This window comes from Dreissena polymorpha, chromosome 4, assembly GCF_020536995.1.
Source record: "Dreissena polymorpha isolate Duluth1 chromosome 4, UMN_Dpol_1.0, whole genome shotgun sequence".
Lineage (NCBI taxonomy): Eukaryota > Metazoa > Mollusca > Bivalvia > Myida > Dreissenidae > Dreissena > Dreissena polymorpha.
This window is the reverse complement of record NC_068358.1, coordinates 118,338,974-118,345,318: the sequence shown is the minus strand read 5'-3', so window position 1 is coordinate 118,345,318 and position 6,345 is coordinate 118,338,974. Positions and strand designations below refer to the sequence as shown.

The 6,345-nt window shown below is 34.8% G+C and overlaps 1 long non-coding RNA gene across 1 annotated transcript; it reads right to left on the bottom strand.

Annotated features, from left to right (window-relative positions):
- Positions 1-3,190: 3,190 nt before the first annotated feature.
- On the bottom strand, positions 3,191-5,176 carry LOC127879654 (uncharacterized). The gene is made up of 3 exons (XR_008049187.1): positions 5,071-5,176; positions 3,675-3,887; positions 3,191-3,492 (listed from the first exon to the last, which is right to left on the bottom strand). It is a non-coding gene; the product is annotated as an uncharacterized LOC127879654 (long non-coding RNA).
- Between the last annotated feature and the right edge of the window lie 1,169 nt (positions 5,177-6,345).

Sequence of the window (6,345 nt, the reverse complement as noted above, 5' to 3'; positions counted from 1 at the left end):
ACGATTTGCACGTTTATTACCATCATTCTAGACGACATAGCAATATGAAATCATCAACATTTCATCAAATATTACTCGCAAGTATCAGCCATCTAGTTTCAATAAACCCAGTTTGTTAATCAGTAATGTAATTCTCTTACATGAAATCGTTTTAAATCAGAAGCAGTGTCAGTATTTACTAGAGTTGACACTCAGTGTGCATTTAAAGACGTTGTCTCAAAATTGTTTTGAACCGGCAAAGAGGCAGCATTACGTTTTATGTTGCTCTCTCGCATGTGACAACAGCAGTAAGTTTTTAAAAAAATATAGCTTATATAACATTTCATTCGTTTGTTTATGTGATAGAGGCCAACGTTAGATGATAAATGGCTTTGTGTAACTTCATTAAATTTTATTTCAAGTTCAACTTCTGACAAATGAGATGCTGAGTGCAACATCAGATCTAAATCGACTGACTGTCATTGAATTCGTTGTAGATATTGTCTGATATTGTCAATATTATCAATACATAATAGTCGTAACACTTGTTCATATTCAGTCGATAAAAATTTAGAAACAGCCTCTTAATAAAATGCTGGTTGTGTTGCGAGTCCATGCAAATACAAAATCGATTTATATGGCATTTAAAAGTTTTTCAAAAACAATTGCAAATATTCCAGAACGTGTTGAACTCAGGGTTTCTTTGGTATGTAACATGATAAATAAGTGTATATCATAAATACACAATTGTGTATTATATATACATATTTTGATATTCATTAGTTGTAAAAGATGTGCTAGGTCCATAATGTTCATTATTCATGGATGTCTGTACTGTGGTTCTATAAAGATCTGTAAACAGTCAAGTTGGAGCTTGTTTGGAAAATATAATTTATCATCAGGTTATACTTCACTCTGCACCTTGTTTTCACTCACGTAAAATGTAGCAAAATAGTTTGTCACGGCGCCTTACCTTTGTGTGTTATCGTGAGTATTAAATTAATAAAATTGTATTGCTCGTGAAAAAGACAGACAAACTTTTCTATTCATACTAGAGTTTGACTCATATAAACAAAAATATTAATAAGAGACGTAAAGTAGTTTTTGTTTCTATATATGCGACCTGATTGTATATTTTTGGGGGTTACAACTTTATATGGAAAATTGCTTCGCTGTCAAAGAAAGCATATGTTGAATAAACGTCGTCTAATTCAGCCGTTCATTGTGTCAACCAATAAGTAACAAACAACAAATTATCCAAAAATAGAAAGGCTTATTGTTATTACCAATATGTCATTGTTTGGAGACTAAATATCGCCCATTTAACAGTGTGTATGAACGTAACCTCTACAGTATATAATTGGAAAACTTGAAAGCTGATTTTGAAGAAAGCCTTGATTTACGCTTATTTGCTGCTTCAACGAATATTGTTTATCGATCTATAAACACCTGGTGCATATTTAAACTTTGTCGTTATTTATGTTTTATATTCCATTACATTTTATGACAAACATAAATTATTTATCATCTAACCATTTAGAATAAAAACAAACACATTTGTTTAGGTGTCATGACAAGCAGGGTATTTTATCGAATTATGTATATAGTTACATATATGTTTAAAAGTGATGAAACAAAGTATTTTAACTTTATTTGAAATTATATGTCATTTTGAAAAGTTTAATACTTTTTTTTAATACATACCGGTATGTTTTCATATCCATGTGAAACTAACAATCCATAGATACACTGACTGTATAGCTTTTAATTAGTCCAACATTCATTCGATACTTTTAAAACACAAAATAGTAATCGGAGCCATTTTGTGGTATTTAATTCGAGTTCATTGTCACTGCTTACACGCAAAATAAATTTCCATTCGATTTCATTGTTAACACAATACACTTAAGAACAAATGAAATGCCACTCGTTTACATGTCGTATTAATAAATACCCTTTCAATACGCTTTGTTTTCGTTCGCCTTTCCAATGTGACTGTAGTGACTGTAAAGAAAGTTACTCTTATTTTAAGTATGAAGGTAGTTTAAAAGCTCTAATCCGGTTATTAACATTTTGCGAAATAATACTACAAAGATTGTTTGCAAGCAAGAAAAGTACAAATTAGTCACAAAAATGACTCTCGCGCATACTTTAAAAAAGAATGGTTCATCAACAGTAATGTGAATTTAAAAAAAATGTAATTCGAAAAAAAGGTTTATTCGAAAGTCAAAGAACATAATTGCAGTTAAAAATTAGAATCCAACAGGGTTTAAATGTTTGAGAAGCGAAGTTAATTGTGAAGTATGTTTTGTTTTGTTCAGTCGCGTATTTAGTATTTATTAATCAAGTTTTATGCAGATTTATAAGGGTTTAATCAATGTCCGTCTGTCCGCCTTAGAGGAGTTTTTATATACATCGCTTTTGTATTGAAAACACATACGAAGCACGCTTTTTGGAACAAATATTTCACAGTACATACGTCAATATAAAATCCAAATACACGGATATTTATTTCGGTAAATTTAAAATAACGTGCTCCTTTATTTGTATAGTTCAGAATAAGATATTCGCACATATCTCATCGATCAAGCCACGCTAAATACGTGTAGAAATCGTATTTACTACAAAAAACTTTAAACAAAAACATTATAATATTAAAACCAATTCACTCATGTTGATTTCAATCCGTTGGTTGTTTATCCGAAACTAACAAGCGTACAATTGCCATTTAAAATTATGTCAGGCGTAAAAATTAAGGTTTTGAAGTATATCAAATAAATCGATACCATCGTTTTCGATCAACTGTATTTTCATCGGAGTATTTTGGTAAAACGACACTCCGTAATGTCTGTTGTTTGGGATAAACCTTGTGTAAAACCCAAACTAGAGCCAGTTAGTTAATTTATGTCGCACACATATCTGACATCGGAGATGCTTACTTCAAACAATTAGTAATCCTTTTCTTCAACAGAACAAATGATGAGCAATAAATATAAGTATGGGTAAATAATCGATTATGTTTTTATTGCTTTCTAAACGGTGTCGTCATGTTCAAGTTCAATTCTACAGACAAACACATGCGCAAAGTAAAAAAAAACCTATGCTAACTTCAATCATATACAGACATATGTAAACAAAAGTAATTTTAATTAAAAGTTGATCGGATAACCACATAATGAAGATCACTTAAGGCATTCCGCTAACTGCATTTATTGCGAATATTACTACTTCACAATCATGAAATTAGGAAGCTGTGCATATGAAATCCATATTAACTTATTAAGCATGTCACTACTGGATAGAAATAGATAATTAAAAGTAACGTATGTTTTGTGAGCTTTTTGGAATTAATATGTTAAGTGTTTCATCACACATATCACAGAGGGTCTCTTATTTAAATGGACATAAACATATTTTACATTAATAGTTTTGTGTCAAATCTATCTAGAGTTTTCATTTGTATGATGCAGCGTTTCTAAAGTAATCTCTGGCCCGTATTAGCATTGCGTCTATCTGAAATAGCAAACAGAGAAGCATGTATGATAATTCGTGTTCAGGCAAAGAAATGAATGTACAAGAAGAAATACTAGTTCTATACAGACAGGAAAACGATTAAAAAGCATGGATGTGAGATTAAGTTTAATTTGTTAAAATATTAATGCTTCTTCAAAGCGCATAACTAACAACGTACGTACCCATTTGTACATGCTAGCGGCAGCCTGACTTCCGTGGCTCACGTGCTGATAAGTGTACTTGTGAACGATGGAGTTGACATTGTCGAGGGTGTCCAGGTCCATGTTTCCCCACGGGAAGTTTGTCTCGGACATGTACTCCATCCGCTTGATTAGCGTCAGTTGGTTGAGCTTGTCCTTGGCAAGGGTCAGTTGCGAGTGGATGTAGCCCCAATCCTGGACACGGCGCAAGCGTGGATATAAAGAAAATTTAATTGTGTGATGTGATAGCCAGCCATGGAACATGTTTAGAAATAATTATACATTTCTGTGGATGTTATCAAATTCAATGAATATCCGGTTATCGTAGTGGTTTGTATAAGCGCTTGTCACCTAGGTGACCCGTGTTATGTACCCGTTCCGGTTAGCAATTGGGTTTGGTTAGTGGTCATCGTATCGGACATGCCGGGTTTCCTCCGGGTACTCCGGCTTCTCCCAACAACACAAAACCACAGTAAAACGGAAAAAATATTTCAGTATCAACAAAATAGCTGTAAACTGAAGCCATAATTAACAAGAGATGTGTTCGTCAGAAACACAATGCCCCTTATTGCGCCGCTTTGAAATTTATTTATTTTTTATTTATTTTTTACCTTTGACCTTGAAGGATGACCTTGACCTTGAACTTCCACCACTCAAAATGTGCAGCTTCATGAAATACACATGCATGCCAAATATCAAGTTTTTATTTTCAATAAGCCAATAGTTATGGCCAACGTTAAAGTTTTTCTTCGGACGGACGGACAGACTGACATACACACATACACACATACTGACATACTGACGGACAGTTCAACTGCTATATGCCACCCTACCGAGGGGGGGGGGGAATAAATATTCGCCCCACCTTAGTGAGATTAGTAAATTAATTAGGTATGATTGCTCATACACTCCGAAAACACATAAACGCATCAAATGCAATTCAGAACAAGATAAGGAGAAAACTGGAACGTGAAATCATTATAATAATTTAGATGTGATTGAATTAAGCCGCAGACGTTGTAATGGCGCTGCGCAAAAACCAACTGCGAAGATTTTGACGTTCAAATTAAAATCAGTATTTTTCAATTAACACGGATCTAGTTCCAGCGTGAAGACATCCCATGCCAGTATAGACAAACGTTCAAGAACGATGATATATAAAACAGATAAACTATAATTGACAAAGATACATAAAGATGCCAATCTAACATAGCTTTATAATCTGTGTCGTTAGTAGCTGTTTACAATAGGTGAATCTAGTGCAACTGTGCGTATAAAGATTCTAAGTGACTCATGTGCAAAGGGAGTGTGACTTGGACCTGGCACGCCAAGGTGAGGGGCGCGTATAGCAACCACAGCCAAATTGAGTATTACTGACCTTCGTGTCGCCTTTGTATCCCAGGAGCAGAAGAAGCGCTTTTAAGGTGTTGTGGACGGCAGGGCTGGGACTGGTCAGCTTGTACAGCTCCTCATTAGCCTCCCGGATTCCCGGAAGTTCTTTAGTGTAGCCTGAAACATGAATGTCGTCACCGGGTAATTGCATGCTTTACAATTCAATGTGATGAACAATCGTGATGTACACTTATAACTTGACAGTGATATTTATCGTATGCATTGTCAATACAATTTCCATAACCAAAATTTTAGCCTATTATTTAATACGTTTTCAATCAAAATGGTGCATATCGTCGAAAAATGTTTTAGCTGTTTTTAGCCATCCGATTCCGAGAATAGAAGTACATGCGTGGATGGTCGATTATTTATGTTCTCCTGTAACTGCATTTTCTCGTCCGACACAAACTGCAAAGTTGTTAAAAATGTATATCTGCCCATCTGCAAAAAAATAATCAGTTACCATGCAGACCGAGAAGTTCAGACCGGAAGTTTAGCAGCTTCTCCACCTCGATGACGAGCGCCTCCCGATAGCGATAGTTGACTACCTTACGTAACGTTTCCGTCACGATAGGGGCGTTACGTCGTTTCACGCAGTCTATAATATCTGTAAAAATGCATTATATTTATTGAACAAATTAAATATCGTTTCCCGTTAATAACTATGCCAGTTATTGTGCTAAAACTGAAAAAGCTTAAATATATTGTACATAGTATAACTACATACGGGTACTTTAAATGCTAAAAAGCTTTGAGTACAAACAGGCTTTATGGTTTTCATGAGCGTTCAAAAAGATTCATCGAAAAAGAATGCGTATTAAAATGTGCTTTACTCATTCACAGTTTTCCACTCGGTTAACGTTTAAAATCATGACTTCAAGAAATATTTAAAATATCGATATCGCGGTCTCCTATATATACATTGTCTTATCAAATATATCACCTTTCTTTAGTCTTAGGTACTCCAGTTTGGCGTCGGCCGCCGCTATCTCGTCGTCGGTGGGCGGAATTTTCATGCGGAGGCATCTGACCACGGCCGCCTGGATCCGGTTGATGTCTTCCCTGGACATGGCCTCTTGAAGGGACTGTTTAGCCAGCTTGATCTCCGTTGGCTGTTATGAAGACATGCAAAAGTAATTAACCCAGTTATGCCTAGTGGACTCTCCCATCCTTCGAAATTGGATCAATTTATTTCCAAAATTAGGGATGTCTAGTATATCTATTTCAATATTTATAATATTTCTTACAGAAATTCCTTACA